Here is a 12685-nt window from a genome sequence, read left to right as displayed (position 1 = left end):
TTCCATTCATCCCACGTGCACCTCCCGGCCCTTCCCCTCTGCCTTGGCGGAGAGGCTGACCAATTCACTTCTGGGGACCAATTCACTCAACCATTCATTCGTTCATATCATAGTTAGTGAGCGCCTCAAGTGGGCCTGGCACTGGCCTAGGAACACAGGGCACAAAGCTCCCAGTTGTACTGTCATCACCATCTGGTGGAGAAACTAGAAAACACAAGTAGTGGGGAGAAAAACAAACTGTACTTGGCAAGTACAATGATCCAGTCAGCATCAGTAGAACGAGAGGGAGAATGCTGCGGGATTTAAATGGGCATGATCCTCGTTTTGTGGGGTTTCCAGCTACTTGAAGGTGGGAAATGACAGTGATCACACCTCTGCTTTAGCAAGGTAATCCTGGTAGCTATTATGTAGATTTTGTGGGAAATAGGGAGAGGTAGGGAAGCATTTCAAGAGCTTAAACTAGGGTAATGGAAAAGAGAGAGAAATGGAAGAGATGTGTGCAGCATTTAGCAGCTGAGTGTTCATGGCCGGTAGTAGAGAGTGAACAAAGATGACTCAGGGTTTGGAAAAGTACTTAAATATGAAATGGAAGCATGACTAGTTTGGCGGTGAAGAGAGGTACCCAGGTCCATTTGGATTAGGTTAAGTTTGAGATAATTATAGGACATCCAGGTAGAGATATCTGGGCAATTGGGAATGTGGTCTGGCAATCAAGAGATTAGGATTATACATTTAGATCTGAGAGTTATTTAAGCAGTATTTTTTTTTTCAAAGACGTTGTGCTAAGTCCTGTGGAACTGTAAAATCTAGTGGTGCAGTTTTCAGACTGGAGACCTAAGACCTATGTACTGTACAGTCAAAAGCAAATGCAGGGGAGAATATGTTAAGTGTCAGGAAAAAGGTTTTGAAATTGCTGTGGGAAAGCCTGGAGTAGGGGTTTGGGGAGGGGTTGTCAAATAAGACATTGCCGTGTCTTAGCCTTTCCATCCTAACCTTTGATATAATTGATGAGGGAGATGGAATAAAGAGCCATGAAGTACTCCGTAAAGAAAGGCCACGTAACTTTTTAAAAGTGTGTTTATGTTATACAACCAAATCCCTGCCTCAAGTTAATGTCTTAAATCCATCCTCCATGTAGACTCCGTTTTGGTGTATCTAAAAATCAAATCAGCTAAATGTTTCTTTTGCTTCAAATCTTTCATTTACGCTCCTCAGGATAGCCTAAATGCTTTCACACCATACAAAGCCCTTCTGTGGTCCAGTCCTGCCCACTTTTCTAGCCCATTCCTGGGCTGCTCTATAAACACTTGTGCATGCTGTTTGTTACCTCTGACAAGGTTTTAGAGTGGCAGTTTGGGGCCAAAATATTCCTCTGCCTACCAACTACCCTGTTGCCTGTCTGCCTACTCACTCCTTAAAACTTATACCACATTATTTATAATTAAATATGAGTATGCCTTTCCCACTAGATCAAACTCTTAAGGCAGATACTGGTATGGTATTTATATTTTTTTCCTAGGGGCGTAGTACAATGACTGTTTGGGAAAGTATGAATGAGTGGCTTTAGTGCTAAGGTGATAAGAAAATTAGTAAAGGGATTAGCATCAGATAAAATAAGCAAGAAAAGACTTCTTAAAGAAGGTGACTTTATTGGAATAAATAATTGAAATAAATTTTTTTCTGTATGGTTTCCTTTAGCCCCCCTCTCCTAAAGTAACCATATTAAAAGTTTGAAGTATAGCCTTCCCTAATTTTTTAATAGATTGTTATACAGATTCATAAAAATATAACATATCAAGGTTTTTTTTTTCCTTTTTGAAACAGAAATGAGATCATATTATGCATTCTATCCTTGGTATATGACTTACTGTGATATTTAATCTTTCAGTTTGTGTCATTTAAAAAATTCTGCCCATGGATCGCTAGACTAATTTCTTAGCCTAATAATGAGTTCTGAACAATATTTTGAAAAACATCATATTAAATCCCTGGAACAAGCTTCACATGGGACAATTGCATGAAAAATTGAACCCATTTTATGAAAATTACCTTAGATTTTGGTTTAAGACAGCTGACCATTGTAATTCTTTCTACATTTCTCTCTTTTCTACTTGCATAACAAGTGGCTGCCCCTTAGAACTATACCCCAACAGTGGGGGTTTTTGTTTGTTTTGAGACAGGGTCTTGCTCTGTCACCTAGGCTGGAGTACAGTGGCTTAGATCATGGCTCCAGCATTGACCTCCTAGGCTCAAGTGATCTTCCTGCCTCATCCTCCCAAGTAGCTGAGACTAGAGGTGCTCACCACCATACCAGGCTAATTTTTTTTTGTAGACCACTGTGTCCTGCTATGTTGCTCAGGCTGGTCTTGAATTGCTGGCCTTAAGCAGTCCTTCCACCTCCGCCTCCCAAAGTTCTGGGATTACACGTGGAGCCACTGGCCAGCATGAGAATGTCTTTAGCCCAGCTTATACTCCCTTTTCTGTCTCCACAAGTGGAATTCTATTCCCTGGGTATTATTTACAAACTCTTCCACTCTCAAAAATACTTCTACCTGTAACTATTATATGCCAGAATCTCTACTGCATTGATCTTAGACTACATAGTACACCAAAAAATGAGAAATATCTGTGCAAGAAGAAAATGCAAAATACAAACAACAGTGAAAATAAAAACATCATATTCCATTCCTGATATAGTTTAGATATTTGTCCCCTCCAAATCTCATGTTAAAATTTGCTCTCCAACGTCCAGTGGGAGGTGTTTGGGTCACTTCCCAACATCCATCTCATGGGGGTGGATCCCTCATGAAAGGCTTGATGGCCTCCCTGTGGTAATGAGTTCACACTGGCTCCCCTTCCCTTTCCACCAGGATTGGAAGCTTCCTGAGATCCTCCCAAAAGCAGATGTTGGTGTCATGCATCTTGTACAACCTGCAGAACCATGAGCCAAATACACCTCTTTTCTTTATAAATCACCCAGTCTCAGGTATTCCTTTATAGCAATGCAAAAGCAGATTAATACAGTTCCTCCAAATCACACATAACACCTCCATGTCTATCTTTCCAGATCTTCTGTAGGCATACCAAACAAAATAAGATCATACTGAGGCTACTCTTTTGTACTCTGCTTTTTTCAATCACAGTCTCCACCTTTCCATTTCAGGAAATGTTCATCTTAACTAGTACCAAAATCATGCTCAAATTTTTCCTGTTGTTCCAAAAATGTCCCTTGGTGGTCATGTCCAAAATGGTATCCCATTTAGAGCCACACATTTGGTTGTTCCTTAAATTTTTAAATCAAGTGCAGAGGTTTGCAAACTTTTTCCTTAAAGGGCCGTATAGTAAATATTTTAGACTTTGAGGGCCACGTGATCTCTATTGCAGCTATTCAACTCTGCCCATGTGTGTACTGTGATGTAATAGTAAATACGTATGTGTTCTCTGCTCCCATTTCTTTGTGCACAACTCCTGAAACCCTTGGAATCTCCTAAGTGCTAAGTGTCTTTTTGTATGCTGCTAAGATGACTGATGGCTGGGGGCTCCTGGATAGCCTCAGGATGGGGGTTTGCCTAGGAAAACCAATCATGTGATTAGAGAGTTGGAAGTTTCAGTCCCTCCCACCCACTCCCACTTCTGGGGAAGGGGAGAGAAACTGAAGGCTGAGTTGTTCACTAATGGCCAGTGATTTAATCAATCATACCTACATGATGAAGCCTCTATAAAAACCCATATATGTCTCTATGTGTCTCTTCCACCTGGCCGTTTTTGAATTGCATCTTTTTACAATGAATGGGTAATAAATAAAGTGCTTTCCTGAGTTCCGTGAGCTGCTCTAGCAAATGATCAAACCTGAGAAGGGGGTTGTGGGAACCTCTTGTTGTAGCCAAGTTAGACAAATTGTGGGTAACCTGGGAACCTACTGCTTGTAATTGGTATCTGAAATGGGGAGAGTTGTGGGACTGAGCCCTTGACCTCTGCGGTCTGATGTTATATCCAGGTAGATAGTGTGAGAATTGAGTTAAATTATAGGTCACCCAGCTGGTGTCAGAGAATTGGTTGTTGGGAGAGGAAACCCCACACATACCTGACGTCAGAAGTGAATCCTCACGCCTGTAATCCAAGCACTTTGGGAGGCCAAGGCGGGAGGACTGCTTGAGCCCGGGAGTTCAAGACCAGCCTGGGCAACAAACTGAGACCCCATCTCTACTTAAAACAAACAAACAAAAAATTCAGAGTATTGTGAGTATGAGAATACTGTAGGAGAAAGCAGTTTGCATTTTTTCCTATCTCACACCTTGTCATTCAAAAGCAGGTGATAGACAGTATGTAAATAGGTGTGGCCATGTTCCAGTAAAACTTACGGTCACTGGAACTTGGAGTTCTTATAATTTTGATGTGTCACAAAATATTCTTTTGATTTTCTTCAACTATTTAAAAATGTAAAGTCATTCTTAGCTTAGAGGCAAACAAAAGTAGGCAGTGGCTTGTGGGCCTTAGTTTACCAACCCCTTGCTCTAGCGCATTTCTTTTTTTTTTTTTTTTTTTTTTTTTTGAGACGGAGTCTCGCTCTGTTGCCCAGGCTGGAGTGTAGTGGTGCAATCTGGGCTCACTGCAAGCTCTGCCTCCCGGGTTCACACCATTCTCCTGCCTCAGCCTCCTGAGTAGCTGGGACTACAGGCGCCCACCACCACGCCCGGCTAATTTTTTGTATTTTAGTAGAGACGGGGTTTCACCGTGTTAGCCAGGATGGTCTCGATCTCCTGACCTCGTGATCCTCCTGCCTCAGCCTCCCAAAGTGCTGGGATTATAGGCGTGAGCCATCGCGCCCTGCCACGCATTTCTTTTTTTAATGTCACTGACTTACCAAAGCAGCTGGGCTGGTTGTCCCTGTGAAATAAAAATAAAATTCTAAGCCCCCTAAACTGGCTGAACAGAACCCCCCTCGACCAAGTAGACCCCAGAAAAACATGAAAAACTAAGATTCCCAAACATGACAAGATGAGGGGTTGGTCCTGGTCTCCTTCCTTACTAACCAATACCAGACTTTTTTCCTAAAAGTTGAACAGAAACCAGCCCTGGAAAAACAAAGATTGGAAGACTTGCTCCTCTGCTGACTTCAGCCAACTGCCTGACATTGGGACCAGCTCCCCTCCTTTTTTGCAGTTTCACCATGACAGCTGACCAGTTTCACAAGGCATTCCTTCCTGTACTGAGGGCAGTTGCCACCCCCTCAGGCCTCATCAAGGCTACCAAAAAATTACTCCTGGGATCCCCTCTCATTGTATATGTTTCTCATTCAAGTTAGGCCCTTTGCACCTGTCCCCTCACTCAGCATCTTTAAGCCAGTTGATTGACCTCCTATGAGATACTTTTCTCCTCTTCTAACCTAACCATAATTTACTGTAACCTCCTTAATGTAGCTACCATTTTGCGTTTTTTTTTTTTTTTGAGACAGAGTCTCACTGTGTCGCCCAGGCTGTAGTGCAGTGGCGCGATCTCGGCTCACTGCAAGCTCCACCTCCCGGATTCACGCCATTCTCCTGCCTCAGCCTCCCGAGTAGCTGGGACTACAGGCGCCCGCCACCACGCCCGGCTAATGTTTTGTATTTTTAGTAGAGACGGGGTTTTACCGTGTTAGCCAGGACGGTCTCGATCTCCTGACCTCGTGATCTGCCCACCTCAGCCTCCTAAAGTGCTGGGATTACAGACATGAGCCACTACACCTGGCCCCGTTTTGCCTTTAATAAGAGATTAACGCACCCAAAGACTGTGTTGTCTTTACAGACACTTTTCTCTCACCTCATATAGACTTAAGGGAGACCCCCTTACCCACTAGTGGATCCTTTCTCAAAAATTCTGCTGGCTTCCATTATGCAGCCTATGTGGTGGTCTCTGTGATGGGAATCATTGAATCAGGCCCCCAGCCAACTGCCCAATCTGCCCAACAAGCAGAATTAGCATCCCCTCACTTGGGCCTGCCTACTGGCCAGGGGTGAAACGGTTAATATTTATGCAGACAGCACGTGTATGTGTTTGGAGTTGCCCATGATTTTGGCATGCTCTAGAAACAAAGAGGATTTTTTACTTCCTCTGGACAACCTATTAAGAACAAAGACTAGGCCAGGTGCAGTGGCTCACGCCTGTAATCCTAGCACTTTGGGAAGCCGAGGCAGGTGGATCACTTGAGGTCAGGAGTTTGAGACCAGCCTGACCAACATGGTGAAACCTCGTCTCTATAAAAAACACAAAAATTAGCCAGACGTGGTGGCACGCACCTGTAATCCCAGCTATGTGGGAGGCTGAGGCAGGAGAATGACTTGAGCCTGGGAGGTGGAGGCTGCAGTGAGCTGAGATTGCACCACTGCACTCCAGCCCGGGCGACAGAGTGAGACTCTGTCTCAGAAAACAACAAAAACAAAGACTGTTTTGTTTCTCTTAGATGCCATTCAGGCTCATTGAGCCCTAGCCGTTATCATAGTCGAGGGACATTTCTCTGACAAGACGGAAGACAGCGAAGGCAACCACCTAGTGGATGCAGCAGCTAAAGCTGCCGCCCAGCATGTGGCTCCTTCCCGAGTTGTACTCAACCCACTCCTCCTCCTCCTCCTCCCCCCCTTGCTCTTCCTTCTTCCTTGCTCCCCTCCCCATCTGAAGACCTTTCCAGACTCATTTTCACAAAAGACAGTCTTGGAGTCTGGAAGAGGGAAATGGATGAAACAAAATTGCGCTTGCAATCCCCAGACAAAATTACAGGAAGGTCCAAATGGACATCCAGTCCTACCCAGCACCCTGCAAAGACAAACAACCTTCATACATAATCTAACCCATTGGAATCCAGACAAAATGATTCAGCGGGGTAGACAGTACTACTGTATGGTGGCTCTCTCCAGCTCTTGCCCCACCGCTATATAAACTTTGCAATATCTACCCTCAGTATAACCCAGGTGAACTCCTGAAGCTCCCTCCAGGACAATTTCCTCTCCCCTAGGGTCCCTTAACCATGTGACAACTTGATTTCGTTTAGTTACCACCATCCCACAGATTAAATTTTGTTCTTCTGATGGTTGACGATGTATTCTCATTGAGGTAGGTCTTTCACCTGTAAACAAGCAACAGCTATGGTGGTGGCCAAAATGCTGCTTGAGAAAAACCATTCCTATCTAGGGTGTTCCCACTGAATTCCACAGCGACAGAGGCACTCATTTTACCTGCCAAATACTAGAACAAGTTTTTTAAATCTGCCCTTTTACAGCACTTTCACTGTGCCTATTACCCCCAGTCCTCTGGGCTAGTTGAACAGTCTAATGGGATCATTGAAAGCGAGCTGGCAAAAGTTACAGAAACTTAACCTGTCCTTGCCTAAAGCTCTCCCATTAGCATTACTGATTCTGCAGTCCATTCCCACCAGTAAATGTCAGCTCTCCCCTTTTGAAATTGTTACTGGTTGGTCTGTGCACTTAGACCAGTAAATATTTTCTCCTGCCAAATGACAGGAGGGAACTTTAGGCTTATTGCCAGGGGCTTGTTAAAGCTATAAAGATCAATCACTGCAAGTTGTAGAATCTTTTTACAGGTTCCCAGCAGGCCATAAACTCCAGTATTACCACCTCCAGCTTGGTGATGACAAGTAGTGGAAGAGACATCAGTTAAAATACTTCCTCCAGCCTACTGGATGGGTGCTATTAATTAATCCTTGTGCTGCTAAGTTATAGAGATTGACTCCTGGTCGCACATGTCTCATCTGAAAACAACAACCCTTGCTGAATCTTGGAAGTTGGTGCCAGTCTCTACACGAGACTTCAGTTAACCAGAACCTCATCTTTAGACCCAGAAAAAGGCAATAGTCAACATAAACTGCTTTCGTGAGACCCAGGGCCAGGACTGTATTCAAAGACACTGGGTCTCATTTAATAATTTGCCTCTATCTAAACTAATAGAATTTGTTCCATGCCTTTCTGCTAGATAACTTCGATGTTTAGCTACCTGTGTGCTTCCTCTTCTTGTCTTTATCAGAACTGAGCAGGGCTTATGACCCCCACTCGTGAGGACATCATTGCTTTGTTCCTGTAGTGAGATGTTCTCTTACTTAAGGACAGTCCCTTAAGTTTGTCAGATAATCCCCTTGGATTTGTATGGGATTTATGGTTTTTCCCTTGGTTCAGTTTTCTGAATTGTTAAATGGCTGTTCCCTCCATTCCTTTTACTCTCATACCTGCACTGTCACCTTTCCCTCTCTTTGCAATTGTCCCTCTGTCTTGTCTCAATGCAGAGAATGGCATGATAACACTTTAGTTAAGCTGTCCCACATGTTGCTAGTAGAAGGAAACCTATTGGATTGCTGGATTTGCCAACAACTTCCTTGATCCATTCATAATAGATATGTGCCATTGGTAATATCTGTCACTGACTGCTCAGATGTCCCTAATGTCACCACTTACCCAGACCAACCCCTTTCCCTGTTGATTTTCCAGGTCCAATTGCTTCAAAGCCCAGATATTGTCACCCCTTGTTTTGATTTGTCCCATGTTTTTAACATTGGAAACCCATTCTTTACCATGGGACCTTCTTTGTTGTTGTTGTTCTTTGGGTTTTTTATGTTTTTTTTTTTGAGACTGAGTCTTGCTCTGTTACCCAGGCTGGAGTGCAGTGGTGAGATCTCAGCTCATTATAACCTCCGCCTCCCGGGTTCAAGTGATTCTCTTGCCTCAGCATCCCAAGAGCTGGGATTACAGGCACCTGCCACCATGCCCAGCTAATTTTTGTATTTTTAGTAGAGACTGGATTTCACTGTGTTGGCCAGGCTGGTCTTAAACTCCTGACCTCAAGTAATCCACCTGCCTTGGCCTCCCAGAGTGTTGGGATTACAGACGTGAGCCACTGCACCTGGCCTACCATGGGACCTTCTTGACCTATGAACTACTGGATAGACAAGTGTCATCTACATCAGATAAATAAAGTTAAAAATAAAAAAAAATAAAGTTAAAAATAAAAATAAAAAATCCCTACAGTGCCCACAATATTTACATTTAAAATAAGTGAGTGGATTCTGGAAAGCTTGCAAGAGAAATGGCCCATGGTTTAGTCTGGTGATGTCAGCACTCCTCATGAATGCATCTGCTAATTAAGACATCCTCAGGAGTATCACTTGTGCCCCCCATTCAGGCTGTGTGTTTGTATGTGGCATAAGGTCTGATCCACCTGCACAGCTTTGGGCACACTGTTGCCTCGGCAGCCTACAGTTAAAAGGTTCATGCTTGCTGAGATATTTTGTAACCCCCCGTATCCTTACACAAACTTACAGAAGGACCCCCTTTCTCTCCATTATTAAACTAAAAGGTCTATGTTGGCAGGGTGTGAAGGTGATACAGATCAAAGCATCCTGGGAATATTAATTCCGAGTGTTGGGATTTATGTCAATAAGGATATGATTTGAAAAGTCTCTGCCACTATTAGTCAGATTGTTGCGGGATTTAGGAGTATGAGAGAGACCTCGGGTTGAAACAGGAGAATCTTATTGAGTGCACTCAGGCCCAGCAGACTCAGGTCCAAAGACTGAGCCCGAAACAAAGACAGCACTTGAATTTTATACACACTTCACAAAAGGGTGTGGGCTAGCTTGAAGCAAGCTTACAGTGGTGTGAAAGCAGGGATACAGAGGCAGGACGGACTCAGGATTGTTTATGACCATTGCCAAGCAACCCAGGTGTCCGTTATCTAGGTTTGCCTAGGCACAGGCTTATCCTATAACCTTCACTGTGGGGCCCAGGCAGCTGTAGTTCAGGCCTACTCAGGCTTCTCGTGACCTTTGTTGTACTTCTTAGATAAAACAGAATACTTGAAGTTACTAGTTACAGAGAACAAGAATCTATAAACTCATACCATAAAGCAAAGGAAAATTTGTTTTTCTTCTCCTTATGTTGAGGGAGTGCTGGGACAGTCTCCACAGCACATTAGATACCATTATCAAGACTTTTCCTGGGTCTGGGGTGTGCCTGTTGCTGCCTCTGGGACAAGTCAATCTAATACAGGAAAACTTATTTCTCTATCTTTTTAATTTTATTTTTCTTTAATTTCCCACCTCAAGATAGCTGCAGACACTGCAAAAAGCCTTGTAGCTCAACAAAAGTCTCTAAACTCCTTGGCTCAAGTAGTACTAGATAATAAAGTTGCCGTAGATTTTCTCCTAGCCAAACAAGGAGTTGTTTGGCCCATACCTCCTGTTACATAAGTACTTCAGGTGAAATAGAAAGTGTTAGAGGCCTGTGATCCCAGCACTCTGGGAGGCTGAGGCGGGAGGATCACAAGGTCAGGAGCTCGAGACCATCCTGGCTAACATGGTGAAACCCCGTCTCTACTAAAAATACAAAAAATTAGCCAGGTGTGGCGGCAGGCGCCTGTAGTCTCAGCTACTTGGGAGGCCGAGGCAGGGGAATGGCGTGAACCTGGGAGGCGGAGCTTGCATTGAGCCGAGATGGCACCACTGTACTCCAGCCTGGGTGACAGAGCGAGACTCCATCTCAAAAAAAAAGACACTGTTAGAGAAAGACTATCCAAACAACCTTAAATGGTTACAAGAGCTATGAACTACTAATCCTCTCAATGATCTATTTAGTTGGCTTCCAACTGGCCTGGGAAATCCCTTTCAAACTGCTAAGTGTTTGTCATATTCATAGTCTCCATCATACTTTCTTTCTTAACATTTAAATTACTTATAATAGGACTGCAAGAAGTCCCCTGTTAAAACCAGAATTATGATGGCTCAGTGCGTAGAACTTACAGGCAAGTTAATTTTGTAGCCATTCCTTTTGGCTCTTATATCTCTTATACCTTACAGGTTAATGAGGGCCTGCCATCTCTCTATTCCTGCTTGATTTAAGATGTCCAATTGGCTATCGTAGGGATGGATCTGGGACAGATAGCCACACCACCCTGGCAATGACATGGGACAAAATAAAGATTTGGCTGTTGGTGCTGCTTGCAGCAGATCATGGCTAAAATGGGGAAACATGAAATAAAAGTAAATTTCTAAGCATCCCCCTGCCCCACCCCACTGACTGAATGGACACTAACTTGGCCAAGGAGACCCCAGAAAAACTTTGAAAGCTAAGTTTTCCAGCCATGATTAGATGAGAGTTTGGTCACACCTCAGTACACCCCCTTCCTCACTAACCGATACCAGACATTTTTTGTAAGCGTTAAATAGAAACCAGCCCTGGAACAGAAACAAGACTCACTCCTCTGCTGACTTCAGCCAACCACCTGACACCACAGCGAGACTCCCCTCCTTTTTTGTGGTTTTGACATATCAGCTGACCAGTTTCACCACGCATTCCTTCCTGACAAGTGACCAGCAGTCACAGACTAGTTCTGGCTGGTTTACTCAGGCTGTGCACCTTTTGACATATAAAGCTTAATTTTACTGCATTTTAATGTTAAGTCTCCACCCCAAAGTGAACATGGGGTTTGTGTAACATGTATGTTTGCTTATCATACATGCATGAGTCCACCTTTCATGAATATACATAGCTCCTCCTATAACCTGTTAAATATGTACGTTAGCCAGCCCATTTAGTGTAAAACTCCTGTTCCCCACTTCTTCCCTTGAAATGGTTGCTTTCGTTCTCAGCCAAAGGCTCTGCTTCCCAGCCTGCAGGTTGCACGTCAATATAAGAGATAAAGTTCTTCCCTAATGTATAGATCTCGTGATTTTAAGTCAACACCCTACAGAAAGTCTATCTCCTGGCTTTGTCTGTTTGCTAAATAGTAGTGTCATTGAGCTTGTTCTCTAATCCCCTGTATTTGCTATAAACTCGGGGTTATATCTAAAGACTAGCAATATCTAAAAAACAAATTGTGCCTTATTTGCTGTCCCATTGTATCCCTAGATCATAGGTGACAGTGATGTGACACGATTCAGTGAGCCCAATAACTGAGGCTTCAACTTAAGAGTTGTGGTTTTCTCCTGGTTACAAACAGTGCCGTTTTCTACTCTTACTTTGTTTTGAAAACGAAAAGTCAATATTTGAAGAACTCTTAAATAATAAAGTAGGTGCTGCTTTTCAAGCCAGCTATTTGAAGAAAATTAATGAAAAAGAAACATTACTGATCTATATAGGGTGACATGCTACTGAATGTATGAATCCTTCAGTTTTCTCCCCTAATGGGAAGTAGCAATTTTCCACTTTGCCTTGTTTTTCTTCCTATCATTCCCTCTCACCTGTATCTCTTACTTTCTTAGCTTTTCAAGCTACTTACTATCTTTAGCTGGATCTGGCTAGACATTGGTTTTCATACAGTATTTGTCTAGTTTGTTTGAGTTTACATGCCAATAGGCATACGTCTAATAGAGACTTTTAATTTAAAAGATACTATTGTCAACCTCAAATAACCAAAAAGGTCAGAATCTAGTTTACAGAGTTTATTCAAGCACAATAATTGAGGACTGCAGCCCAGGACACACTTCCAAGTTGCCTTGGGGAGTGCTCCAGAGAACAAAAGAGAGGCTTAAATTTTTAAAGGACAAATCAAAAGGTGGGGCGCGGTTACAAAAATTGTTAATCAGGGATTCTCATTGGTTTACAGAAATAACATTGGTTAGTGATTGGCTATGTATTGTTGAACTATAGGGTGTATGGCATTTTAGGGCCACTTGGCGTCAGTCTAGAGCTCACATAGCAAGAAGTAA

At 43.2% G+C, this 12685-nt stretch overlaps 1 protein-coding gene across 6 annotated transcripts in view; it reads left to right on the top strand.

Moving 5' to 3' along the window:
- The window catches only part of TATDN1 (TatD DNase domain containing 1), a 50263-nt gene that overhangs the window by 410 nt on the left and 37168 nt on the right, over positions 1–12685 (top strand). The gene's annotated exons all lie outside the window — the stretch shown is intronic.

Source organism: Gorilla gorilla, chromosome 7, assembly GCF_029281585.2.
Source record: "Gorilla gorilla gorilla isolate KB3781 chromosome 7, NHGRI_mGorGor1-v2.1_pri, whole genome shotgun sequence".
Taxonomy (NCBI): Eukaryota; Metazoa; Chordata; class Mammalia; order Primates; family Hominidae; genus Gorilla; species Gorilla gorilla.
This window is presented reverse-complemented; position numbering and strand designations above follow the sequence as displayed.